We start from the raw sequence: 26,974 nt of genomic DNA on the forward strand, positions 1-26,974 counted from the left end.
TGCTATTTCCTCTTGGAACCTAGTCCACTTGTGAGGGGCACCAATCCTCAAAAAATGCCTATACTTGGATTAGAGGTGGTCTGACTCTGGATTCTTTGATACAGGGCCACCACAACAAATCATGAAACCACAACAGATATGGTACCATAAGAAATGATGAAAGGGGCAGATTCAGAGAAACTTAGATAGATGTGTATGAACTGGTACAAAGTGAAGTAAGGAGAACCAGGAGAACAAGGTATACAGTACAACTAGAACATTGTAAATAAAAACTGTAAAAAACTTAACAATTTGGGGGCAGCTAGGTGGCACAGTGAATAGAGTACCAGCCCTGGAGTCAGGAGGACCTGAGTTCAAATCTAGCCTCAGACATTTAATACTTACTAGCTGTGTGACCTTAAGCAAGTCACTTAATCCCAATTGCCCCGCTTTCCCCCCTCCAGAAAGCAAAACAAAACAAAACTTAAGACCTATGATCAATCTAATGACCAATTTTAAGTCCAGAAGACTAATGATGAACTATGCTTCCCACCCCTTAGTACAGAAGAACTAAAGGTATAGGATAAGTCATACATTTTAAGATAGCTGAGTGAATTTGTTTTGCATGACTCTATAACCCAGTTCATCTAGGGCAAGGTGGTCTATCATCACAATTATGCTTTTGTCAGGTAACAATGGTGGCAGCAAAATTTGAGCACTATGAGCCAGGGGCAAGATAAATCTTTAGGTACAGGGGAATTGGAATAGTAGTTTTCTGGAAGAACTATCTGCTCAAGGAACTATGGAAAATAATTCTGCAAACAAGACTGTCAGGAACAAATATAATTTTAGAAATTGGCAAAATGTTTAGTGGTATACTCCTTATACCCTTTATCCCTTTTTCCCCATTATCATGGAATCCCAGGGAATGCTGTTGTTTGTCCTTCATGTTTGAAGAGGACCAAAGATATCATGGGGTGATGTCTTGACTCATTTGTGAACTAAATTTAAGTGAGGCCAAGTTGCACAAAGTCTCAGCCTCACTCTCTCTTCCAGTCATCAAAATCCAGTGACAGACAAAAGTTAAGATGACTGTTGATGGCCCAGGACGCAGTGAATGACTTGACAGCTTCAATGTCTTTAATGTCTGACCAAGCTCTAATAAGATCAATAATGCCTGCTTCATGGATTTTGGAACAAATTGTTCTTATCTGCCTATCTGCTGGGTCTTCCCTAGGGAATGAATGAAAGAATGAATGAATGGAAAAGCATTTATTAAGGGCTTAGTCTGTGTAAAGTACTATGCTAAACAATAGAGATACATGTGAAAAAGCAGAGATGGTCTCTAATCTGAAGGAGGAAACAAAATATATAGGAGTTTTTTACTACAAGTCAAATGGAAAAGTCATGTCAATCTTAGGATACAATGGTCAGGTACATGATAAAATATTACTTTTAATGTAATTTTCATCAATAAAAAAAACCATATCAGTGTTCATGCTGATTTGATAGTGCCAAGGACTTTGGTGAAGAGAACTTAACTGACTGTTAAGGAGGCAGAGGTTGAAGTGAAAATGATGTTTAAACTGTTGATCATGGTGTGATTCTCCTGCCACATGTTGCCTCTGGTCTCTTCTTCCCTCATTCCTTACTAGACTGGATTGCCTTCTGGCAGGAAGAGGTAGTCTTTGTTACAGCATCTTTCTGTCATCTCCACAGACATAAATTAGATTGCTATTTAAAGATTAGAAGAACTTTGAGAAAAGAGAAGAGTAGGGCATTTTTGTGGTGATATTAATTTTGTTCTTCCTTGTCTAATTAGTTTTAATCTTATTCAGATCCTGAGTAATTTGGATTCAGAACAGTCAATTCCTAGAATATGACTTCACACTATGCAAGGGAATATTCAACCCCACAGGCTGGGAATGACTACTTCCAAGGGAGGGAAATAAGGCAATACTGGAGACTCAAAAAGACTAGATAATCATTTTTGTGAGGCTATATATCCAGTTCAGTAGGGCTGATCTAAAGACATCTTTTGGACCACAAGATTCCTCCACCACAATGACTTTCTTATCCTGAAAAATGGCCTGCTTCTCCCATTGGTGAGTTCCTCTCAAAACTTCCGTTTTGAGTAAGGGCCAGGCCATCCATCTTTCATGTCTTCCCTAGTTCTGTTTCTGACTCTCTTGTCTTGACCCTGGTGACTTCACTCTTCTCCTCAATAGAGGGATTGAGGAGGAGGGAGACAATAAGACCTATTAGGTAGAGAAATGGTCTCAAAGTCAGGGAAACATGAACTCAAGTCCTGCTTCTGACACATAATGTCATTGTCAAACACCCTGGGCAAGTCATTTAACCTCCTAGCATTCTAAGCAATTCTCCAAGATTAAATTTCAGCACAAGTGCTGACTTGTATTGGTAGAATGAGTTTTCTCACCTGGTAGTTCCCCAAGCCAATGAAATCACAGATCCAGTAACCATCCTGTTGATGAGGAATTGAATGAAAATATCATTTCATGTTTTTGAAATTCCACTTTCCATTCTCCTTCTGTGTCCTACGTCAGGCCTTTATTTCACTAATGGATTATTGAAATAATGTCCTCATTGATCTCTCTGACTCCAATCTTATACTGGTCTGTCTATACCTGTACTTTCTCTAAATTTTTTTTTTTATTTTAGAAGCTGTAATGTAATGCCAAGGAAAGGCAACTTCCCAGGTTCAAAATACCAGCATAGGTGCTCTCCATTTTATGCAGTGACAAACCAAGAACAGAGAAGATCAAAACATGACATCATTCAAAATACAGCATTTACTAAGCATGATTAAATAATCTCCAAGTACTACCCCACCCCAGAACCTTCCAATCATTCAATCAATTACAAAGTCCCTGGTCTAAATACTACTCCACCCCTAGGCTATACCTTCATTTAGTCCACCACAAAGCCCCTCTTCTCAAATGGACATTAGTTTCCAAACATAAGTAAAGTACCTTCATTTGTCAATCACAGAGCACCAAAAGGTCAAAAGTTCCCCACCCCTGGATCTCAATTGAATCTACCCCAGAGTTACATCAAGTTTAAACACAGCAGTTAATACCCAAATGGAGGTCTTTTCTTCATCTTGACACGAGGCAGGTTCTCAGCAATCTTAGTTCCTGGGGAGACAAGGCTTAGCAAGGCCACAAGATACATTGCCAGTCCCTTCATTATTTCATCCTCTGTCTGTAGAACAGTCCTAGAACCCCTGAAAACATTAGCAAAACCCTCTCCCAGGATTTCTGTAAACATACAACAAGAAAATCCTTCAGGGCTTCTGAACCAACAGAAAGGTTCACAGACCCCTGCAACAACAGCACTGTCCTTCACCAGTGGACAGTATTCACTCTCTGTCTGCAGGACAGTCTCAGGGCTTCTTAGCCAAAAGCCGGGTTCCAGGACTTCTTCAACAACAGGACTGTCTTTCACCAGTGGACAAATCTGGCAAAACAACATTAAAACAGATAGACAAAGTACCAGCAAAACAGCCATGTCTCCTCAGTCTTTGGCAGCTCAGGGGTCAGGTCTCAAAAGTCCAGGGCAATTCAAAGTGGCTCCCAGCAATTCTCTCAGTCTCTCTCTCTCTCTCTCTGCCTCCATGAGGTGCTGCTTCCAAAAAGTCCTTCTGCCTCTCTCTTGTCTCTCCAAATCTACGTCACCAGCTCCTCCCAGTTCAGGACTTTCTTTTCACATCAACAAGTCCATCCCACAGGTGGGATTAACAAGCTCTGGGTTTTAACACAATCAATTTGAAAACCAAGCCCAATACAGGGGAATCTCCACATTCCATTACTATCACAGAAGCTACACGCACACACACATATTCATTTTCCAAATGGGCAAAAGGAAGTTTTTGGATTCCCACCCAGATCCATTTTAGTCATTTCCTGCTCGCTGAAATGCTTAAGACCTGTCATACCTCTATTTTTCCACTTTCTACCCAGTCACATCCTAGGCAGCCCAGTTACTCCAGGCCACTCCAGCTGAGCATGTGTTCACTGTCTTTCTTGTTATCTACACCACAGGTCTCTGTCATCTTGTGGTGGTAGATGATGGGTTTCAGATGGTAAAAACCAAAAGACATCAAATTTCCAAACATTTTCATTTACTAATATCCAGTAAAGCTATCAAAAGTAGAACTGAAACCTATAATGAACTTTGAAAAAAAAGGATTTGTTCATTTTTCTTTGATGTTCATATTAGTCATTAAACTCTTTAGTTTGAGGCACTTGTGGACTGAGAAAGATACATGGAAAATTGTTGATATCTATTATCTGTAAATACCATTAATAAAAATCTGTGGAACTTACTTCTAAAAGTCATGACTAAATGATTTTTCTCTATGGGCATGGCAGAGACAAATGGTTGTCACAATTGAAAAATGGTTAGTTTCAGGGCAGCTAAGTGATAGCAGTCAGTTGTAGGGCACCAGTCCTGGAGTCATGGAGGACCTGACATGAAAGAAAGTTATATGTTTTAAATATGTTTTTCTTTATCCATTTGGAGTTCATTTTGGTAAATGGTCCAAGACATTGGTCTAAATATAATTTATGCCAAATTTTCTAGTGTCCCATTGAACAATGTTTCTATTTTATAACCAGAGTCAAAGAGTTTTGATGATTAGAACTTTGATAGTACAATCTGAAATCTGACAATGGTATTCCCACCCCACCTCTTTTATTTATCTTCATTGAGCAGCTAGGTGCTGTACTGTGATAGGCGGCCAGGCATGGAGGCAAGATCTATGTTCAATGAAATATGACCTCAGATTTGCTAGCTGTGTGACTTTGGGCAAGTCATTTAACCCCAATTGCCTTCACCCAACCCCCCAAAATGGTTAGTTTCTGGAGCTGAGTATGGTAAATGTAACAAACTAGACTTAGTTGAATAATACTTGCTCTAACAATGCAGCCCACACTCAGTTCTGTACTGCTTTTGACAAGCGCAAGGGAAAGCACATTATCACATATTAAGCAACCAGTAAGAGAGATCCTCCTTATGTGCTGATGAGATGTTCCTTGTAACCTGTACTAGCTGTCCATACTTCAGTAGCATCTCTTTAGACTGCTGAGCTACAAAGAAACCCTCACTGACCTTGGTTCATTATTGATTTCGGCCAGTCAATCAATTACATAGTATGTGCTTAGTAAATGTTTATTGATTGATTTTGTGATCACATGGTTTATTGAACTTAGTAAATAATGCCAGGAAAATAGCCATAATAGTGGAGGTCTTCATTCAGTCATCTCCAAATTTCCTCCAGCTCCCCCTTCTCCCTAATACTTTTGCGATGTCAGTAATAGGGAGGGAAGAAAAAACACGGAAAGACTTAAGACTTGTGAAGGAAAATGTTATCCATCTTCAGAGAAACAGATGAGAGGAGGAAATAAGCACACTATGGTCTTACATATATGTGTATGAGTGTATATGCGCATATATGTGTATGTTTATAGATAGCTATATATATATATATATATATATCCATGCTTAATTGGAGCCTTCTTTAGGATGGTGGGGGGAGGGAGTGGAAAAAAATAAAGCAAAAGTGCACAGCAGAGAACAAAAGGAAACCACAAGAAAGCAAAGAAAAACTGGGCAGCTTTGAAAACAATATGTAGTATTTATTATACAGGTTTTCTTGAAATGGAAATTAATTGTTTTATATTGAATCTTTTTTTATGGTCTGTGTAGCAGCAAGCACCCCAAGAGTCCTCAGGGTGTCTGCCACCACAGGTTCTTAGATCTACTTGGTTAAAGGAAAGCAACTCAAAATGGGTTAACACGTTTACTTTAATCAGTCAAACATATGTATCGTTTACCTAGTTCTGGGGACAAAGGTCAGCACCCCGAACTTCAAAGTATACAGACAGAATTATCAAGACAGAAACAGATCAAGTAGACAGATTTCCAAACTGTCCAACCATTATATTCATACCAAACAACATCTGGGTTTCAAAGCCGGGGGCTCTGGACAACAGCTAGCCCAGAGTTTCATCAAATCACAGAACATTTCTCAAAGTGAGCCCCAAAACAAAGCTACACATCAGGGCTTATATAGCCTTCTCCTGGCTCAGAGAATGTAACAACCTTCTGGACCCACTGGCCAATCAAGAAGTATCTACTGAAAAACAAGCCTCCCACGCCAGGCTCCAGGTGCACTTTAGCCTAGGGGCAGGGAAGATCTTTAAAATTTACCTTCCCATTACAGTCTGCTGTGTATATGGCATTTTTTTTTCTTTTCTCATTTTGTATTTAAATTTAAAATAAAAAAACTTCACCAAAAAAAAAAAAAGAGAGAAGGAAGAAGGGGAAAAGGAATGTGTGTAGGGCTGGGGAAGACTGGGGATAGGGATAGGACTGGGGAAAAGGGAATACCTGGGAAGTGCTAGGGAATTGGAATAGTCTCCTTCCTCTTTACCAATTGCTTAGATTTTGAAAAGTTGCCTTTACTCTAATAAATCTGGACTCTATTTTCTGTGCACTGGTTCCTGATGGTTGTTCCAGGTGGATCACTCAAAGTATCCCTAGATAGGATTCCTGTTTAGGATCCCACTTGTGGGACTCAGTGCTCCCATGCTGACAACTGCAGCTTTCCTGTTCCTACATCTGACTGGTTGCTAGGAAGTTCTCTCACTAAAGCCACAGCACCTGATCAGATTCCACCGTCTGATTCCTTAAACTTAACTGCTGTTAATCAGCCTGCAGTCAGCTGACCTGGCTTTACCTAGTGGCAGCCAAGGACTTCAATCTCCAACCTCACAGCCCATGTCAAGGAATAAGGTGAGATGGGCAAAGGGGAAAAAGGAGAGCATTCAATCCTATAGGTTCCCACCTACAGGTTCATCCTGACTCTGTTGTAGAGCCTGGCGTGCACCGGTGTTCAAGGAGTCACCCACTCCTGGAGACCAAAGGAAAAAAATGGAATTCAAGAGACTAGCTTCCTCATCACCTGTTTTCTTTAAATTATGTGGATATTTTTTTTATTTTGTGTTCAGCAAGAGAGTAATAATGCAAATAGAGTGTAAATAATGTGTGTCCTGTTTGTGTGTTGTTTGATATTAATAAAGTATCATGAAAGAAAGTTATATGTTTTAAATATGTTTTTCTTTATCCATTTGGAGTTCATTTTAGTAAATGGTCCAAGACATTGGTCTAAATATAATTTATGCCAAATTTTCTAATGTCCCATTGAACAATGTTTCTATTTTATAACCAGAGTCAAAGAGTTTTGATGATTAGAACTTTGATAGTACAATCTGAAATCTGACAATGGTATTCCCACCCCACCTCTTTTATTTATCTTCATTGAGCAGCTAGGTGCTGTACTGTGATAGGCGGCCAGGCATGGAGGCAAGAAGATCTATGTTCAAATCCTGCTTCATATACGTATTACCCTAGGCAAATCACTTTAACCTGTTTGCCTCAGCTTTCCTCTGTATAATGAGGATAACAATAATAGCATCTACCTACCAGGGTTTTGGTGCTTAGCAAGTTCCTGGTATATATAAGAAACAATATATTATTCCTGTTAGTTATTGTTATTCCTACTTTTCAAATGAATTTTGCTTTTGTTCTATATAGTACTATAAAATAATAGTAGATTATTTTATGTAAAGATTATTATATGCAAAAGTTTAATGATTGCTTGATTTTGTGATCACATTGTTTATTGAACTTAATAAATAATGCCAGGAAACTAGCCATAATAGTAGAGGTCTTCATTCAGTCATCTCCAAATTTCCTCCAGCTCCCTATCCTCCCTAACTCTTTTGGAATGTCATAAATAGAGAGGGAAGAAAGGGAAAAGGGGGAGAAAAGGGGACAACTGTGCTTGGCACAGTTTCTCATATATAGTAAGTAAGATGTAACTGTTAGTTATTATTCCTAGTTTTCAAATTAATTTTGTTTTTGTTTTATATAGTACTAAAAGTAATCCCTTAATAGTTTCATGTAACACCAAATATGTAAATTAATGTAGGTAGTATTTTTATTGTGTTGTTGTTACCCAACCATGAGCAATAAATACCTCTCCCATTATTTGCCTTCAGTTATTAATGTTATGAGTATATTGCAATCACCCTTCTATATGTCCTTGTGATAGTAATGGCATTTAAAGATTTCCCTGTATTGGCTTGGTTTTTCAAATTGATTGTGTTGAAAACCCAGAGCTTGTTAATCCCACCTGTGGGATGGACTTGTTGATGTGAAAGAGAGTCCCGAACTGGGAGAACTGGGAGGAGCTGGTGACGTAGATTTGGAGAGACAAGAGAGAGGCAGAAGGACTTTTTGGAAGCAGCACCTCATGGAGGCAGAGAGAGAGAGAGACTGAGAGAATTGCTGGGAGCCACTTTGAATTGCCCTGGACTTTTGAGACCTGACCCCTGAGCTGCCACGGACTGAGGAGACATGGCTGTTTTGCTGGTACTTTGTCTGTCTGTTTTGATGTTGTTTTGCCAGATTTGTCCACTGGTGAAAGACAGTCCTTTTGTTGAAGAAGTCCTGGAACCTGGCTTTTGGTTAAAAAGCCCTGAGACTGTCCTGCAGACAGAGAGTGAATACTGTCCACTGGTGAAGGACAGTGCTGTTGTTGCAGGGGTCTGTGAACCTTTCTGTTGGTTCAGAAGCCCTGAAGAAGGATTTTCTTGTTGTATGTTTACAGAAATCCTGGGAGAGGGTTTTGCTAATGTTTTCAGGGGTTCTAGGACTGTTCTACAGACAGAGGATGAATTAATGAAGAGACTGGCAATGTATCTTGTGGCCTTGCTAAGCCTTGTCTCCCCAGGAACTAAGATTGCTGAGGACTTGCCTTGTGTCAAGATGAAGAAAAGACCTCCATTTGGGTATTAAGTGCTGTGCTTAAACTTGATGTCACTCTGGGGTAGATTCAATTGTGATCCAGGGGTGGGGAACTTTTGACCTTTTTGTGTTCTATGGTTGAACAAATGAATGTACTTTACTTATGTTTGGAAACTAATGTCCATTTGAGAAGAGGGGCTTTGTGGTGGACTAAATGAAGGTACAGCCTAGGGGTGGAGTAGTATTTAGAACAGGGACTTCGTAATTGATTGATTGATTGGAAGGTCCTGGGGTGGGGTAGTACTTGGAGATTATTTAATCACCCTTAGTTAATGCTGTATTTTGAATGATGTCATGTTTTGATCTTCTCTGTTCTTGGTTGGTCACTGAATAAAATGGAGAGCACCTATGCTGGTATTCTTAACCTTGGGAAGTTGCCTTTGCATGGCATTACATTACAGTCCTGAATATTCATTTTAATCCTCAAATATTAACTTTATAATTACTTTGAATGGAATTTCTATATTTCCTCTTGTTGGGCTCTCTTAGCAAAATAAAGGAAAACTGATGATTTTTGTAGGCTTATTTTGTATCTCGCTCTCTTACTGAATTTACTATCTTGATTAGTTTTTTGTTGAATCTCTGAGATTCTCTAAGTAAATCATTATATGCACATACAAATACTTTGTCTCATCTTTGTCTATGCATATTCCTTCAATTTCTTTTTCTTGTCATTACTATAGCTAATGTGATTATCACAGTCAAATAATAGTGGAGTCAATGGACACCCTCACTTCACTCTTATTGGGGAAGTTTAATGTCTCTCCATATAGATAATGGTAGTTCTTGGATTTAGATGGTATTTATCATCTTAAGAAAAGATCATTTTTCCTGTGGTTTTTTTTAGTGTTTTTAAGATAGATGAATGCTGTATTTTGTCAGTTTTTTTTAATGTCCTATTGATATAAGCATGAGAATAGGGATAAAAATAGTGATTGTACCTATGATTCCTTAGTAAAGGGATCTCCTAAATGAGGTAACTTCCTTTACCAAAGCAAGTTTACCCCTTTTCTAAAATTTATAGTCTTAAAGAAAAACCTGTAGCACTGACAGGTTGAAAATTTACAGGGCCACTCAGAGAAGGTACATAATAATCATGATAATTATTCTATTAATCATTCATAAGATTTAGTAGGATCATAGACTTACAGCTAGATTGTACCTGAGACACCAGCCAGTCAATCCCCTCATTTTACAGAAGAGAAAACTGGAGCCCAAAAAAACTGTGACTTGCCCAAAGTCACACAGATAGTAAGCAAGAAAGCCAGAAGAGAAACCTAAGTCATCTGATTGGTTCATATTTGTCAAGTGATATACTTTTCTATTTCCACTTTATTTTTCCCTGGCTTGGATTTCAGACCCATATTTGCTTCATAAAAGGAGTTTTATAAGTTGTCTTATTTCTCAATTTATGTTTATGGTTTATGTAGCATAAAGGTTAATTTTTCTTTAAATGTTAAACAGAATTTATTTGAACCTAATTATTTTTCATTTGGGAGTTCATTTATAGGTATTTTATATTATTGTAAATATTCATCCTTTTTGTTTAAGGTTTTAATTTTGTTGAAAGTAATAACTTTATTTCCTCTCCATTTGTTTTTCCAAATTTTATCTTTTCAATTTTTGTTTTGGTCATTTTATCCTCTATTTCCCCGTCATAAAATTAGCTAATGGTTTCTTTATTTTATTGATCTTTAAAAGAAATTTAGTTCAGTTTTTTAAAAAATTTTGTTTCTTCTTTTCTCTTTTTTATTTCTATTTTTTCTGCTTTGGGGTGGGATTACTTAACCCCAATTGCCCTCCAAAAGGCAAAAAAAAAAATGCTGTCCACCTTGAGATAGAGAAGTGATGAATTCAGAGTCCAGATTAAAGAATATTTTTCTCTTCTTTTTCTCAGAATATGCTAATGTGGAAATATGTTTTGCATTACTTTATAAGTATAATAAGTATCACATTTCTTGCCTTCTTAATTGGTGAAGGAAGGGTGAAGGGAAGGAAAGAATTGACACTGAAAATTTTAAAAAATCTTAAATGAAAAGAAAAAGATATGTCTTCTGGCACAGAAAGCATCAGCATATTAGGTAAACTGCTTCTGGTGAATTTATGAGAAGATGGAAACAAGAGTTTCACAGGAAAAAGAATTAAGCAAAATGGGGAGGCATAGTTTGGTTGTTGCTATCTGAATTACTAGAAGGAACTTTAGAATTGATTAAATCACAGATCCTTTCATGTATTTGAATCTATTTTGTATATATTTACATGCGTTCATGTGGTCTCCCCCTGACAGAATATAAACTCATTAAAGGTAGGAATTATTTCATTTTTGTCTTTATATTCCTAATTCCTAGCCCAATGCTTGCCATTCAGTAGACAATAAATACTTGTTGATTGATTAAAATATTTAGAAGTATAAAATTTCCCAGAAGGATTGCTTTATCTGTATCCCAAAATTTTATTATGTTATCATATTGTTATCCTTTTCTTTAACAAAATTACTTATTTTCTCTATCCTTTGATTCAGCAAATTGTATATCTATTTCCTATTGGACAAGGATTTCTGACTTAAAATAATGATAGCTAAGTTCATGTTTATAATTGGTCTAAAAACTATATGTTTTTTTTTTAAAGCAATTGGGGTTAAGTAACTTGCTCAAGGTTATATGGCCAGTTATTTTGTGTGGGTGTTAAGTATCTGAGGCCAAAACAGATCCTGAGTCTCCTGACTCTGGGGCTGGCACTCTTACTCACTGCACCACCTGGTCACCTCAAAACTGTATGATTTTCAGAATACTCTAGCCCTTTTTCTGCTCTATCCCACTTTTCCACTATCCCTGCAGAAGCAGAAAGGGGCTTCAGTGGACTGAGGACATGTTGACTTTTTTATTTACCATGGTTAAAAAGTTCATCACCAAACCTCACAGGTAATGAGCCTCTCAGTGTAGTATGACTATAATAACTGACATTTTATAGTACTTTCCATATTATTTTATTTTATCTCTCCAATAGCCCTGTGAGATAATTCAGGAGTTGTTATACTCATTTTATAGTTGAGGAAACAGACTTAAAGAAGTTAAATGACTTGCCTATAGTCACATAAATAAAAAGTGTTAGAAGAATTCAGACAGATCTCTTCTGATTCAGAGACCACACCATCTCAAAAAAGAGAACTAACTAGAATTGGAGTCAGAGGATCTGGGTTTAAATATCACCATTATTACATGTTATTACATGATTTAAGTAAGTCACTTCATGTCTCTGGGTCACTTTATTTGTCTGTTTTTTGTTTGTTTTGCTTTTTGGAGGACAATTAGGGTTAAGTGACTTGCCCAAGGTCACACAGCTAGTTTTTGTGTTAAGTGTCTGAGGCTGGATTTGAACTCAGGTCCTCCTGACTCCAGGGCTGATGGGGTCTTTATATACAGAAGGTTGTGGGAGGAATCCAGGGGTGTTCCAGAGGAGGAACCAAGGGAGGGTCTTCAGGAGGAGTTAATGAGGTCAATGAGTGATTAAGGGTGGGAAGTAGCTGGAGGCTACAGACTATGGTTAGGACTGTTCAAGGGTGGGAAGTCTAACAACAGACTTGCCTCATCAAATGGGATGATTCAATGGAGAGTCCAAGGGAGGTTCCCAGAGCCTGTACCTCAAGGATTCAAGGAGAGCTCAAGGGGCCTCCCAGAGCCCATACCTCATCACCACCACAAAAAGAACTGCAATAAATATTTTTGTACATATGGGTCTTTCCCCCCCCTTCTTTGGTCTCTTTGAAATACAGACCAAGTAGTAATATTGCTGGATCAAAGGGCAAGTAATTTTATAGTCCTTTGGTCAGAGTTCCAAACTGTTCTCCAGAATGGTTGGACTAGTTCACAGTTCCACCAACAGTGAATCAGGGTCCCTATTTTCCCACATCCCCTCCAACATTTATCATCATTTGCCTTTTCTGTCCCGTTAACCAATCTAATGAGTTGTTTTAATTTTCATTTCTTTAGTTAAGAGAGATTTAGAGTATTTTTTTATATGACTTGATAGCCTTGATTTCTTTCTCTGAAAATTGCCTGTTCATATCTTTTGACCAAAGCATTTAAAGAAGAACACAGGTAGATATAACTGGGGATTGAAATCTGATATGGTGTCATAATTTGCCTACAAAAAGATAAATTGTAACTGGCACAGGATAATAGCCACTTCATTTTCACTAGTAAAAAAATGGGAAGGAGAGGATTCCTGTCTGAATTTGCAACTTCTGGAACCTGAGAACCAAAGAGCCATTGTGGGAAGCAGAATCTAAACTAAACTTGTTATTCTCACTAATTTAGTCTAAAGCACTTTCCCCTCCCATTGGAAAAGGGGCTTTCGGACCTTATAAATTCCTACAAGCCTTACTTTGGGTGATTTAGAATATTTGAACTCCTCTTGGGCTTTATTAGTGGCTCAGGGAAGCTACTGATGTCCTTATGGTGACCCTGACTTCACTTTTCTGTATCTCAGTTTCCTCATCAGTATAATGATTGAGTAATAACGATTAATATCTGAAGACCCTTCTAGTTTTAAATATATAATCTTATATGTCAACGAATTTCTCTGGGCCTTTTCTTTCATTTGGAAAACTGGTGACATTTGACTAGACGACCTCTAAATTCCCTCCCATTTTTAATACTCTATAATCCTATGACTAAAAAATTCTTGGGCTGGTGCCAAATGTATTGCCTTCAATTCAATTCAAACTCAATAGGACAAATGTTTATTAAGCATCTATGGCTTGCAGTTCAAGAGGAAGAATTGCACAGGAGGAAGGAGGCTATTATAGTCACCAAGACCCAAATTCAGATCCCACCTTACACACAGGGTTCTCCCGGCCCTGGAAAAATCACTTCAGCTCTCAAAGTGCCAGAGGCCACTCTGTTCAAGACTCTACAACAGCAGAGTAGTTGCTAAGATGCATGGTTGAAAGGGTTTTCTTCACATCAATGAAATTGCATATTTTCGAGAAACTGAGAAAGGCACTGCCTGAGGATACAAAGACAAAAATGGCTTCCTTCTGGAAAGGGGGCGGGGAGGGAAGAGGGAATGCGTGTTTCCATAAAGCTTTAGGTAAAATGCAATCCCAGAGAAAGACAGTCGGGCCTTGGCCACCTGTGAAGAATCCTGGGCAGAGCCCAGAGAAAATGGGCCCACAAGATAAAGCAGAAAGGCCCGGGGCCTAAAGCCTCCCTGGGGAGCCTGCAGCCTGCAGCTGTACCCCCGCGGCAGGATGAGAAAGGCCGGGTCGCCGCGTCCTGGGTCTGCATTGGACCCGTAACCAAAATCAAGCATCAGGGGTGGGCCCCATTGGGCCCTTTCCGCCATTATTGTGCCTTCTTTCCCAAATTCCTTTGGTAAAAAATAAAGGAGGATAGTCTGCTAGCCCGATCTTTCCTCTCGCTGGGAAAACAATGGGAACAGGCCTCGAGGCCTCTAACTTTAACTGCCAGTCTCCCCAGCACTTAAGTGCAGCATAGATAACGAGACTTTCAGAGGTTCTTAGGCCTGTAGGCCGCAATTAGGCCTCTATTCCCCTCCCCCACCTCCATCTCGACTTGGGGGGGGAAGGGCAGTGAGGGGGGGAAGGGAGACAGAGCTGAGCGGAAGGGAAAATCGCGCATGCGCGTTCCTTGGCTAGGCAGAGGCGCGGCTGTGCTGAAAGCGACCCCTGTGTGCGAGCAGAGGCTTTAGAGTGTAGGCTTGAAGAGGTAGGGAAGGAGGTGGCGCGTTCTGGGCTGTAGAGGCGGAGGTGGGGCCAGACCGGGTGCGCGCTTGGGAGCAGGTTCTCGCGAGAGTGGAATCGCTCTTTTGCTACTCCTGCTGTCTGCCTGTCGCCACACCGCCGTTGCTGCGGGGGATTGTGGGAGGTTTCGCGTCCCGCTCGAAGAGAGGTGTCGTCGTTCTTCCTCCTCCTCCCCTTCCCTGAGGTAGCAGTGAAACGGGTGAGGATCGGGTGAGTGGGTGCCCCGTGCCTCCCGAGCCGGGGACCTGGATTGAGGGAGAATCGGGGCTAGCGACGGGCGGGGGCGGGGACGGAGGTGGGGGGAGGCGTAGGCAGCCTCGCGCCTTCCCTCCCTTCCTCCGCGCTGCGTATGTGAGCCGCTCGCTTGCCCGCCGCCATGTTGGGAACGCAGTGGCAGCAGGGCTAGTCTCTTCAGTCGGCTAAGGTGAGGGGCGGGCCGGGCTAGGGCCCGGGGACGCAGGATGTTTTTTCAGCTTTTGCCTGTTAAGTCCATCAGAAGGGGGAATGGCGGTTAGCCGAATAGTCTGATTCCTTCCTTTCTTGGTTGTGGGCGGGTACGGGAAGCCAAACCCGTTACTTACACGCGGGGCGCCACGGAGGGGAGGGGCAGGTGGACTCACGGGGCCCTGGGCCGTGTTTTGGCGGGTAGGAGATGAGAGACAAGAACTGCGCATGATGTGTGTATATGTATGTGTATGTATATATGTGTGCGTGTGTATATGTATGTGCTCGCGCGAGCAAGCCAGCGAGAGAACAGTGTTGGCGGCTTCGATCGCTGCCGCTTCGATTTGGCTCCCTCTTCCCCGGCTCAGTTAGCCCTCCATGTCGGCAAAGGGTGTGTTTCCCTCTCCTTTGGAAAAGAAAATGGCAGCCAAAAAAAAAAGAAAAGGTTTTCTAGTATCTGAGTGATTTAAGGCAGGCTTCTTCCCCACTCCCCCTCCTTCCCGCTCCCGCTCCGGCTCCCCCTCCCTCCAGGCTCCCGCTCCCACTCCCCCCTCCCCTCGCGGCTCCCACTCCCCCTCTCCCACTCCTCCCCTCGCGGCTCCTCCTCCCCCTCCCCTCGTGGCTCCCACTCCCCCTCCCCTCGCGGCTCCCACTCTCCCTCCCTCCCACCCTCCGTCCTCGCTCTCGCTCCCCCTCCCCTCCAGGTGGCTCACTCCCCTTTTTCTGCGGTTCACAGCGCCCCCTCAGACTTATGGCCGCCTTCCTTCTCTGCATCTCTCTAAATGGTTTTTGTGACCCTAATCTCTTGCGATTGAAATGGCCGCGAAGTGAAAAACTGGTTGGATTTTTTTTTTTATTGTTGCGTCGTGGAGGAAGCCCTTAATTTAACTCTGAGCGGTATTGTTGGGTAAAGGGTAAAAAAAAACAAACCCAAATCTCTTTAAACCTAAATGCTTTTAATTTGGACTAGTCTTTAAAATGATAAGGCTTTCTGGTTTCTAGACAAAGGCTGGGCCTAGGACCTGCTGATAGTGTATGCTGCCAGTGTTCATGATGTGGAACGTTTTCTTAGAGGCGACTCTTAATTTAGGTGGTATGGAGACAATCAATAAATATTTATTAAATGCTTCCTGTGTTTGAGGCACTGTGCTAAGATACCTAGGCGACGGGTTTTGTTGTTTGGGTCTGAGGCAGATTGTTCCTATTGGACAAGTTAATTTTAAGCTCTACTTGGAGTATTTAAAAATTATAATGAAATTAGTGACTTGTGTTGATTTTGGGTAGTGTGAAACATCTCACAGGTCAGGTATTATGTTAATATATTAAAGGTTTTATTTTGATACTTAAAAACATTCAGTGGATGACTCTAGGTTTATGGTAAATAAATTGCACGTTTCAGGTGTCAGATGCCATGGTGAGCATAGTTTAACTATTAAATATTACTTGGTGTATTATAGTGCTTCTTGCTAATGGCTATTAGTAATTTATCTGAGTATCTAAGTTCAAGGGGGAGTAAACTTCGCATTTGAAAAAAAAATGGAAACATAAATGTCGAAAGAAAAAGCATGATACTTCTACTTTTATTCTCATTTTACAGATGAAATTGAGAGTAAGCTAAGAGTAAAAGCTGAGCCTTGAATCAAGGTTTTATTTAGTCCAAGTACAAGTGCTCTTACCACCGTACTAACATACCTCTTATAATTATTATTGTGATGTTGCAAAATCATGGGTTTGAATTTTTGTAATGCTTTTATTTATATGTAGATGCCCATTGCTATAAAAATGAAATTCACAAAAGGATTACAGTTGTACCTTTAGATAGCTATTGGTCAAATAAAAAATTGTTGATTCTTCTAAATTTACATTACAAGACACTGACTTTTCCATCTTCACCCATCAGCATTGTGTCTATAGAGTGCCTTTAAATTTACATTTGATTTCATAATTTGAACATTTAAAAAAAAACACTAGTCAGAGTAACTGGTACAAGACCACCAGGTCTCTGTGGTCCAGTGCTCTTTCCATAGTTACCTCAAAACAGTAGTAATAAAAAAAATGAAAGAATTTAAGGTGGGTGATAAAGAAATTCCCAGTACACTCTTTAAAATGGGGGATATATGCAAAGTATTCATCAGTATTACTTCTGGTATTTATGGTGTATTGGCAGACATCTTAGAAAATCTGAAAAGGTGTTTTCCATTTTGAAGGTAGAATCTTAAATTGACTACTGAATTGTAGAAATTCCTTTCTTAAAGTGTCCCCAAATTAGTTTTTTTACATTTCTAAATACAAAGTATGTCAGTATGTTTCAAAACAATTTTGAACTTAAATTGAACTGTAATAGAATCTTAGTTGGGAGTTGCATGACTAATTATTGTTATATATTATATAATTAAATGCCTGAACTTGGGCCATTGAATTTTAAGAATATGGTCAAAATGTTTTGAGATTGTTAGGTTTTCATCTTTTAATTATTTGCAGATTGATTTTTCTCAATTGTTATAATCTTGAGATTATAATAAAAATATTCTTCATTATAAGACCATAGCAATAGATAAAATCCATACTTGAACAAGAAGTTGTGGGGAGTGTTAGGAAGTCAAATATTTGGTTACATGACCATTAAGAGCTTTCCAACCAGAGTGCTTAACACTATGATAAAGATTTGCCACAAATACACTAAAAACTTTTTAACATTTATATTTTATTAGGTGGGCCACTTCAGATACCCAAAAGGACAAACAAGTTCTTTGACATTCATGGCTGAAACCTTCCTAAGCTTTATGACTTGGTGAGGAAGAGAGAATTTTAGTTAAAATGATTTAAGCATTTTATTCTAATTTTATTCTAACTGCTAAGCACCATTTTTCATTCATCTCATCTTTATTTTACTTGTCTGCAATCAAAATTTGGGCATTCATTTAGATTGAACATAATCTAGCATATTGAGAGTTTACAGTGTGGATTATTTACACCCCTGACACTAATATCTAAACCTCACAATAGCTTTAGTGAACTAGGTAGTATAAGATCATCTACATATTTGTCACAGATGACTTTTATTTGCCAGAAGATAACACAAATAGTTTTGGCTGGAGCTTGGACCAAGGTCTACTTTAGCACAGCAGCTGATACCTGGAATTTGTAGACCCGTAGGTCAAGGTAGTTGCTCTTAGCAGTTGAACTGTTTTTTTCAGAAGCCTTAGAATTCAGGAAAATTGATCAAATAAATAATGTTAAAATCCATATTTTAATTCAGAAACTTGTCAAGGTGATAGGAGATTCGGGCTGTACACTATCCTGACCTAAAACCTAACCTTACTAACCAACTCTTAAATAGAAAATATCTCTTCCAGAAGGGACTCGTTGGGATGCCTTTGTGAGAGATGATGAAGGGATCTCTTTAGAGCTTATATATAGTTCAGCCCCTTTTTACATATGTAAAAACTTAAGGCTCTGAGTGGTAGAGCTCAGGGCAAGGTGGAAGGAAAAGTTGAGGAGGTCATACTACTTTATTGTGGGAACAGATGGGGGAGGTGGGCTTTGAAGATGAAAGGATAGAGGGGAAAACAGTGCTAGGTCTTTGAGCAACCTGGGAGCTATGGAAAACTTGAATGATTGAAGTGAGGTTGTCTGTGCCCTTTGCCTTCTTTCCCTAGACGCTGAAAAAAACTGCCTTCCAAAAAACCCTGACTTTTTCATAAGGTCTTAAATGCTCAATTCAAGATGTACCAGGTTGATATTAATAAAGTGTAACTTTTCCATCAAATGGTATGCTCTTTTTTCTCTGCATCAGTTAATATGAGTTTTCCCATTTTTTTCTGAAATTGTTTCTTTTGCCATTTTTGTGTTATATTTTAATAGTATTCTAAATTCATATACCATTATTTGTTTAGCCATTCCCCAACAGAAGCACACTCCCTTAGTTTCCAGTTCTTTGCCACTTCCAAAACAGCAGCTATATATCTATTTTTGTACATATGCATCCTTTTCTACTTTCTTAATCTTTATCAAACACTATGAGATGTTACAATATTCCTAGGGGAGGAAGTGAGCTGCTCATGCCTGGGTTTTTTGTGGGAGTAGATAATGAAGTTTTAAGAATGATTTTGATAATTTAAGGACAAAGGACAATTTATTTTTTATTGTAATATATAAATTTAGAGTACTATATTGCTCATAATACTGTCCTTACATTGATATATTCCATCTCTTTGATTCTTATACCTGGAATGCACTCCCTGCAGACACCCCCCCCCTTCAAAGTTTAGCTTAAATGCTATTTCCTACATGAGTGACCTTTTCTCCATTCAGCCCTCCCTTTCCTTGTATCTACTTTGTATTTTTATTTACTTTAATGTGTACATGTTTGCTTCATCAAATGTAAGCTCATTGAGGGTGTCTTGACTATTTATTAAATAAGATTTGCTTAAATCAGTCAGTACAAAGCTTAGTGCAGTGCTGGGTATGTGGTAGCTGCTTGTTTGAAAACTTGTTTAATTGCAGTTTTTCTAGAAAATATTACTTGAAAAATAAACTCTAAAACTACCAAGTCAGGGCTAAGCAATACCTGTGCTTGTGATTTAAGGCAAAGAGAAGGAAAATGGGTGTGAGGAAATAGAAAAGGGAAGAAATGGATAGAAGTTTACCTATACAAGAGGGTCACTGGCCTAATCTGTTTAATATTAAGGACCATCTCCCAAAGTTGAGCTATATTTTCCTGGGTTGCTTGTTTTGTCCAAGATGTGCTTCTATTTTGAGGATTATAATAATTCTACAATATACTTTGCTTTCATAGATAGTATTTTTTTCCTCCTTTTTGAGTGGATCTAGTTTGAGGAAGTGGTAATTTGAACTTGGCAGTGATCTTTAAAAAACATTCAAATACACAAGAATTAAAAAAGAATTATACATGAGATAGACTCCATTATTTGTGGTTTTATAAAAATGTGCATATTTGTTTAACAAGATTATCTTTTGCTTCCATGTTGCCCTCTGAATCTTATTATTTTTAAGTTTTTAAATGTGATTTTAGGCATCATGTATCCTTTATTTTCTTATTAGATCATACATCTTTCTCTTACAAATTTGTTTCCTCATAGCTTTTGGATTTTTAACCTTTTAGAAATCAAAAACATGCTTTTTTCCCCCCTCATTCTGTTCAAGTCTTTATTCTGGGTGCATTACTTTTTTGTTGAAAGGAACCATTTCAATAGCAAATCAGCCTTTTATAATGTCTTGCATTGAGAAAATAATTTTCTTTCTTTCCAATCCATTTTTTTTAATGATTTAGAAATATGTTTAGGTAATCTATTTGGAATTTCATGTATGGTATAAAGAGCTTAGCTCATTTTTTCTCCATGTTGCTTTCCATTTTCTTTGAAAAATGTTCAGTGGCATCCCTGTACCTATAGATAAAATGCAAAATCATTTGCCTGATATTTGAGTCTCTTCATAGTCTAGCTACCACCTGCCTTTCCAGACTTATTTCTTTAGTATTCCTTGTCATGTAGTATTCTAGTATTCTAGCCAAACTCAATTATTCCATCCCAGGCTTCCATTCATTCACACAGACTAGTAACTGTTTCCCATGCCTTTGGAGTGCTTTGCCTTTCCATCTCCCCTTCAGTTGGTACTCTCCCTTCTCGATTTTCTTTGTACTTTGCTTTATTTTGTGTACATAGTTTGTCTTTCAGTAAAATGTAAGTTTCCTTAGGGTGGAGAGTTCTTCACTTGAAAATATCTTTGTATCCACTATACTAGCACTGTTTCTTGCATATGGAATAGGCACTTCATTAAATATTTTAATTGCCCTTGGAAGGATTATGCATACGTGTATACACATATGTATATAATCCAGCTTTATTTAAAGGGTTATTAGCTCACTAGAAAACAGCCATTTTAAATGCTAAAATTTTGGATCTGGTTGTGCTTTATGCTGTGAAGAATACAGTCCCCTAGAATTTGAGTCTGAACAAGAATAATGTTCTCATTAAGGCAACATAAAATTTATAAAGGGAAACAAGATCATTGATTTGTGAGGGACTTGATGGGGGTAATTAGGTTAGAGTCTTTAAAGATGAAGTCAGAGAATGAGGAAAAGGTTGGGGAGAACAGGGAGATAGATGTTAGTTTTCATAGTAGGTGAGCCTGATTTTGAAGAATTGGTAAAACCTTAAAGGCCAGGCAAACAAAAATTTGATATAGTAAGATGACGGATAAGGAAGGAAACATTTTTATATGCTTAAAAGAGTTCTGAATTGAATTTTAAATTCAGGTAAGTGTAATCAAGGGACAGCTAGGTGGCACAGTAGCTAGTGGTAGGCCTGGAGTCAGGTCCTTACTATAGATGTGTAACCCTGGACAATTCTCTTAATTTTATTTGTCTCAGTTTCCTCATCTGTAAATTTAGCTGGAGAAGGAACTTCTTATCTTTGCCAAGAAAACCCCAAATGGGGGGCTGGAGGGAGCTAGGTGGTGCAGTGAACAGAGCACCAGCCCTGGAATCCGGAGGACCTGAATTCAAATGTGGATTCAGACGCTCAACACTTACTGGCCCTGTGACCTTGGCAAGTCACTTAACCCCAATTGCCCTGCCTTCCCTCCCCCCCAAACCAAATGGGTCACCATGAATTGGACACATCAAGATAGCTATGTTTTAGGAGAGCTTGGAGTCACTGTCTTGCAAGGAATGAAGTGAAAACAGATGTTTTTGTTTTTTGTTTTAATATAACAATATTTTATTTTAAAATTTTAATTTACTTTTCTGGATTCTTTCCCTTCCTCCACCCTTTGAGAAGGCAAGATAAAACAAAAGTCATTATCAGTATGTATAGTAAGACAAATTTTTCTATTAGCCAAGTTGGAAAAAAAAATTGTTTCATTGTCCACTGAATCTATCAGCCCTCTGTCTGAAGGTGGATAGTATAATCATGAATCCTTTGCTTGGAATTTTAAATGGTCATCATGTTGTTTAAGTTCCTATGTTCAAAGCTGATTATCTTTACAGTGTTGTTATTGCACAAATGGCTTTATTCACTTTTCATTCATTGGTTCTTACAAGTCTTTCAGCATCCTGCTCCTATCTCCTACCCCTTTCACCTCACCAGCCCAAGAAATGTTTTTGAGGAAATTTGTAGGTAATTAGTCTCAGGCAGGAAGAGATTTCATAGTTCACCTAGTCTGACAGTTATTTGCTTTACGAATGAGGAAAGTGAGGTGCAGAGAAGTTATAACTTGCTTGAAGTAACATTTTTGTTCATTTGTGTTTGACTTTTGGTGACCCCATTTGAGGTTTTCTGGGCAAAGATAGTGAGTGTAGTGTTTTGCCATTTCCTTCTCCGACTCATTTTACAGATGAGGAACTAAGACAAACCAGGTTAAGTGACTTGCCCAGGATCACACAGCTAGTGTGTCTTGAGTCCAGATTTGAACTCATGAAAAGAAGTCCACCTGATATCAGGCCCAGAAATCTTTAGGTTGTGCCACATATTGATGGAGGTGACATAGGCAGGAAGTAATTGTGAAAGGCAAGATTTGACTGTTAATGCTTCCCTTTTCTGTCCATTATGATGCCTCATATGTACATACTCACATGGAAGAAGGAAAAGCAAAAGTCATCTCAAAGTTTTCAGTTTGCAAGAATAGGAAATGGTAATGCCATAGTAGGAAAAAAGCAACTCAAGAGATTTTGGGGGGAGAAGGGAGAATTTTTAAAAAATAAATTAATGGGGTATGGAGGAAGGACATTTGAAGTCTATTTAGCAATTAGTTTTGGTGAGGGGTGGAGTTTTGAGTTGTGAATTTGGAAGTCATTTGCATAGAAGGATCCCCGGGCATCTGGGGAAGAGGTTGGAAAGAGAACAAAAGACCTTTGGAGAAGGTGCTTAGTGAGCTGTGGCACTGGAAGATAAAGGTTGAGGCAGTAGAAAAGGAGTTTGATGGAAATTGGTCTCAGAAATAGAAAATAGAATCAGGAAATTGGAGTGTCATGGTAAGAAAGGGTAGTTGGCTATTTTGTTATGGGTCAGATGGAAAAAAATTTTTTTTGTACTATGGATTCTTTGCCATCATTCCTTCTCATCTGAAATTCATTGCCTGATGCTGAAAATCATTGGCTTTATTAAATTGTTTCCTGAGATCTGGAAATTTTTTGTAAAAGAATAAAAGTTAATCCAAGTTTGAACAGCAATACTTTTTAACTGATTAACATGAAGCTTTTTATCTTCTCAGCAGCTGAATGCACTCTGCAACAGTCTTTATATATCACTGACCTAAGGATCAAGAAGTGGGCTAGAAGTTGAATCCAGGTCTGTCAGATGGATGTGCAGAGCAGTAGTTTTGCATATTTTAAAATTTTAGTTAGCTTTTCAATCTGCCTGATGTTTTAAGCTACAAATTTTGTTATTGTAAAGTACCATAATGTATACATATATATTGCTACTATACATAACTAAAATGTTCAAAACAAAGCTCTAGAACTTTCTCCCCAAGGAGTTTCCAAATTTGTATTAATTTGGTCTTCATATTAAAAAAAAACCATTAAATGTCACTCAAAAGTATGTACCATATTGAAATATTGACACTTCTGGTTATGATATTTGAGAAGACCTCACTGTGCAAGGTTCTAATGTGGTTCAAAGTGAGAGCTGTTTCATCAAAAAAAGAAAAAATTTTGAGGGGGGGGAACCTCAGAATTATAAATTATTTAGCAATAGACAAACTAGTAAAAGCTGCTTTTTAAAAAATTCTAAAAATTAAAATTTAACACGTGACAATTTTTGATTTGGATATCTGATGGCTAATTCAAGGTTTTAATCATTGAATAAATTTTACCAAAATAGAATTTAAAAACTTATTCTAGTGCAAATATAGAAAGATAATCAGTTTAAATGAATCAGAACAATCTAACCCTTTAAATGAACTGAAAAGGAGCCAGATTGTAGATTTGAATTGGTACCCTGAACAGAAAGTTGAATAATCCAAGCAACAGCCTTTTCAAAGGGTTTGATAAATTGCTTGTATTCTCATTCTTGCAGTAAAAGACTACAACTAATTTAGGGATCTTTAACTTGTAACACTGTAAGCACATTATTATTCTGCTGATTAGATTCGCATTCATGCAATTAGAATATATCTTTAAAATGTGTTTTGCTCTGTATAAAAATTAGCAACTTGGGTTTTAAGAATATTGAGAAAATTTGAAATGCTTGTAAATTGTATTTCAACTGCTGGAAATACTAATAGAAATCACAGTTCAATATTAGAAAATAAAATCATTTGTTTGGTAACTTTATGGTCTATTTCCTTAGCATACATAATACAGTAAGGGTTAGATTTAAAGAAACTCTCCAAAAATGTTCTAGCAAGCTTTTCTTTTGAAATTAGCACTTTTATGTTTAGAGTATACCAGTAATTTCTACACATCTGATATAGTAGTATATGAACACTAGCATTTGCCCTTAAAATAATGATTTGTTTTGAATGTAAAAGCTAAAGGGCTCTCTTTTTATTGTTCCTTCTAAGGAAACAAAACTGGTTTAAATTCATTTTCAGTAATCCTTAATTTGAATGATTAGTATATCCTTATGCAGAATTAAGGTGGTACCCCCTTGCATTTTCTTGGCAAATTCAACTACTAGAGAAAACTTGAAATATTCTCTGATGTTAGATTGTTGTTAATGCAAACTTCTAATGTGGAAAAGAAGTAACTATATGTTCTGAAAATGTATGAGATTTCAGAAGTGTCTCCTTAAAAGGATGTATCTTAAAGTACATAAATGTGTTTGATAACCAGATTTTTAAGTTTTTATGTATAAGGTAACATTGTTATCAATTAAAACTGTTTTATTTCATAGCTATTTTCTAGTAGAGGGAAAAAAATGAGAAAATTTGTATCTCATTAAAATGTTGATTTCAATAATTTCTCCTAAATGTTTTTTTCCTTTAGTATTGTTAATATGTGAATGATTTGCTATGTTGGCAGGACATTAGATATTCCAATTTTGGCAGATATTTGAAAAGCACAATTAATAATTGCCTTGGAAAATTATAAATTTTATTTTTAGTGATTGATATATATGTATGTATACATATATATGATGGCATTTAATAGAATTGAAAATCTTGATGTTTTGTAGTATTTGGCAAATTTGAAAATAGGAATATTTTAACAACACTAGCTGATTAGATTTCATTTTCTTTTCACCCTAACTTAATTTTAAAACTATCTTAATGTCCAGTCAAGAAAAAAACCATTGAAAAGAAATGCTTTCATTAATGTACTTTTCAACAATATGTATTATGTGGCTGGATTACTATAGTTATTTAAAATAGAAGTTTGGTTCAACTTTTGATTATGATTGAGTTTAAGTCTTATGGCAGCACTTAAATACTGGTATTGCACTTTGAATTGCTCTTTTTTAATAGATTATAAATATGTAAGGGAACATAAGTTCTCATGGAACTTCAGTATCGTTTCCATGTCTTGTTCTTTTTCTCAGTTATTTCAGCATCCATTTTCTGTTTGTCATCTTTTGCCTTCTCCAACACTTGACTTTCTTTTTGCAGATCCATAGCTCCTATGCAGTTCTGTGCAGAAATATAATTTTTAAAATGAATATTAGATAGCTGTTGGTTTTATTTTGTTTCTTAGAAAATGTGGCAGGCTCCTGTAGTGGTCAAGCCACATGATTTCCTTGAGAGGAAATTTAGTTTTTTTAACAAAGTTGTTAAACTGAACTACCAGTACATTTAATGCTAGAATTAAAGCACATGGCTATAACTAATATTACTCTTAATATTTTGAAATTTTGATAATGAAAACCCCTTTTAATTGTGCTCTGTTACACATGTATAAATGAATGATGCAAAAAAAACTCTGCTTGTGATTACACAAACATTAGTTCAGCTCCTATTCTGGCATTTAAAAAAAATCATACACACCTATCTGCATACTTTAAACAGACTAAGGAAATTATCTTATCCCCTTCATCTCAACGTCTACTGACACCTTTTTAAACAATTGTCTCTTGTTTTAAAACTTAATTCATTTATCTAGTGGATCTCATCTAGCATTGATTTCTTCAATGTCTTTTTCTCAAATTCATCTCTTTTGATGTGAGAACATTCTCTGTAACTCAAGCCACCTCTGATAGCCTTTCTGTGTCTCTTCTTTACCTTTGCTACATCTTTTTTTTTAATCTAGTCTTAAAATCTCTTCTTTCTATACCATTTTTCTTCCTCTGCTACTGTATTCATACAGTATATATCTAGCTTTGATCTAACAATGAAATTAGCCAAAGTAGGTTGTCGTATGATATTAGTAACTACTAGTTAACACTGCTGCTTGATTTTTAACTGTAATGAAGTTTTTAATTTATAAAACTTTTGAGATATATACATATATAGGTATGTGGTTGATAAAGTGTTCATGTATCTACTTGAGCAGTACCTCATGTAAGGAAGAAATTTCTTGACTCTGACATGGAACTTCAGGCTTTATTTTATATATGTGTGTGTATATATAAAATTACTGTGATGTATAAAGCCATCGGTATTTAGTTAAAAGTTATTTGTGATATGTTTCTTTGAACTGTGAAATTGTTTTAAGTGAATCGCACCAGTGCTTTACAAATTCTTATGTTACTGAAATCACTTCTGAGATGGAAGATGGCATCAGTTTAGGGAAAGAAATGACAACATCATCATCCATGTTTGAAGAAGAACTCTTGGGAAGAGATAGTGTTCATAATTTAGTTTTTCCAGGAAAAAAATAATCTTTTGGAAAAAAATTATGGGATTTCTAAGTATTCAAGATCTCCTTTTCATTTCCTCTATTTTGAAGCTCCTAGAGGTGCTGTAATCTCCAAGTATCATATGAGCTTTGTTTAA

General features: G+C 37.6%; 1 protein-coding gene across 10 annotated transcripts in view; it reads left to right on the top strand.

Moving 5' to 3' along the window:
• The first annotated feature begins 14,640 nt into the window (after nt 1–14,640).
• The window catches only part of MATR3 (matrin 3), a 32,911-nt gene continuing 20,577 nt past the window's right edge, over nt 14,641–26,974 (top strand). The window contains exon 1 of one of the 10 annotated variants that reach the window (XM_069104329.1): nt 14,641–14,837. The gene's annotated coding sequence lies outside the window, so the exon portion shown is untranslated. Of the gene's footprint in view, nt 14,849–14,910; nt 15,063–23,314; nt 23,392–26,974 lie in introns of those variants that run through there. The other 9 variants (XM_069104324.1, XM_069104325.1, XM_069104326.1 and 6 more) reach the window with 9 other exon arrangements.

This window comes from Petaurus breviceps, unplaced genomic scaffold (genome assembly GCF_028583685.1).
Source record: "Petaurus breviceps papuanus isolate PSGF00001 unplaced genomic scaffold, PetGlider_PUasm1.0 685, whole genome shotgun sequence".
Classification (NCBI taxonomy): Eukaryota; Metazoa; Chordata; class Mammalia; order Diprotodontia; family Petauridae; genus Petaurus; species Petaurus breviceps.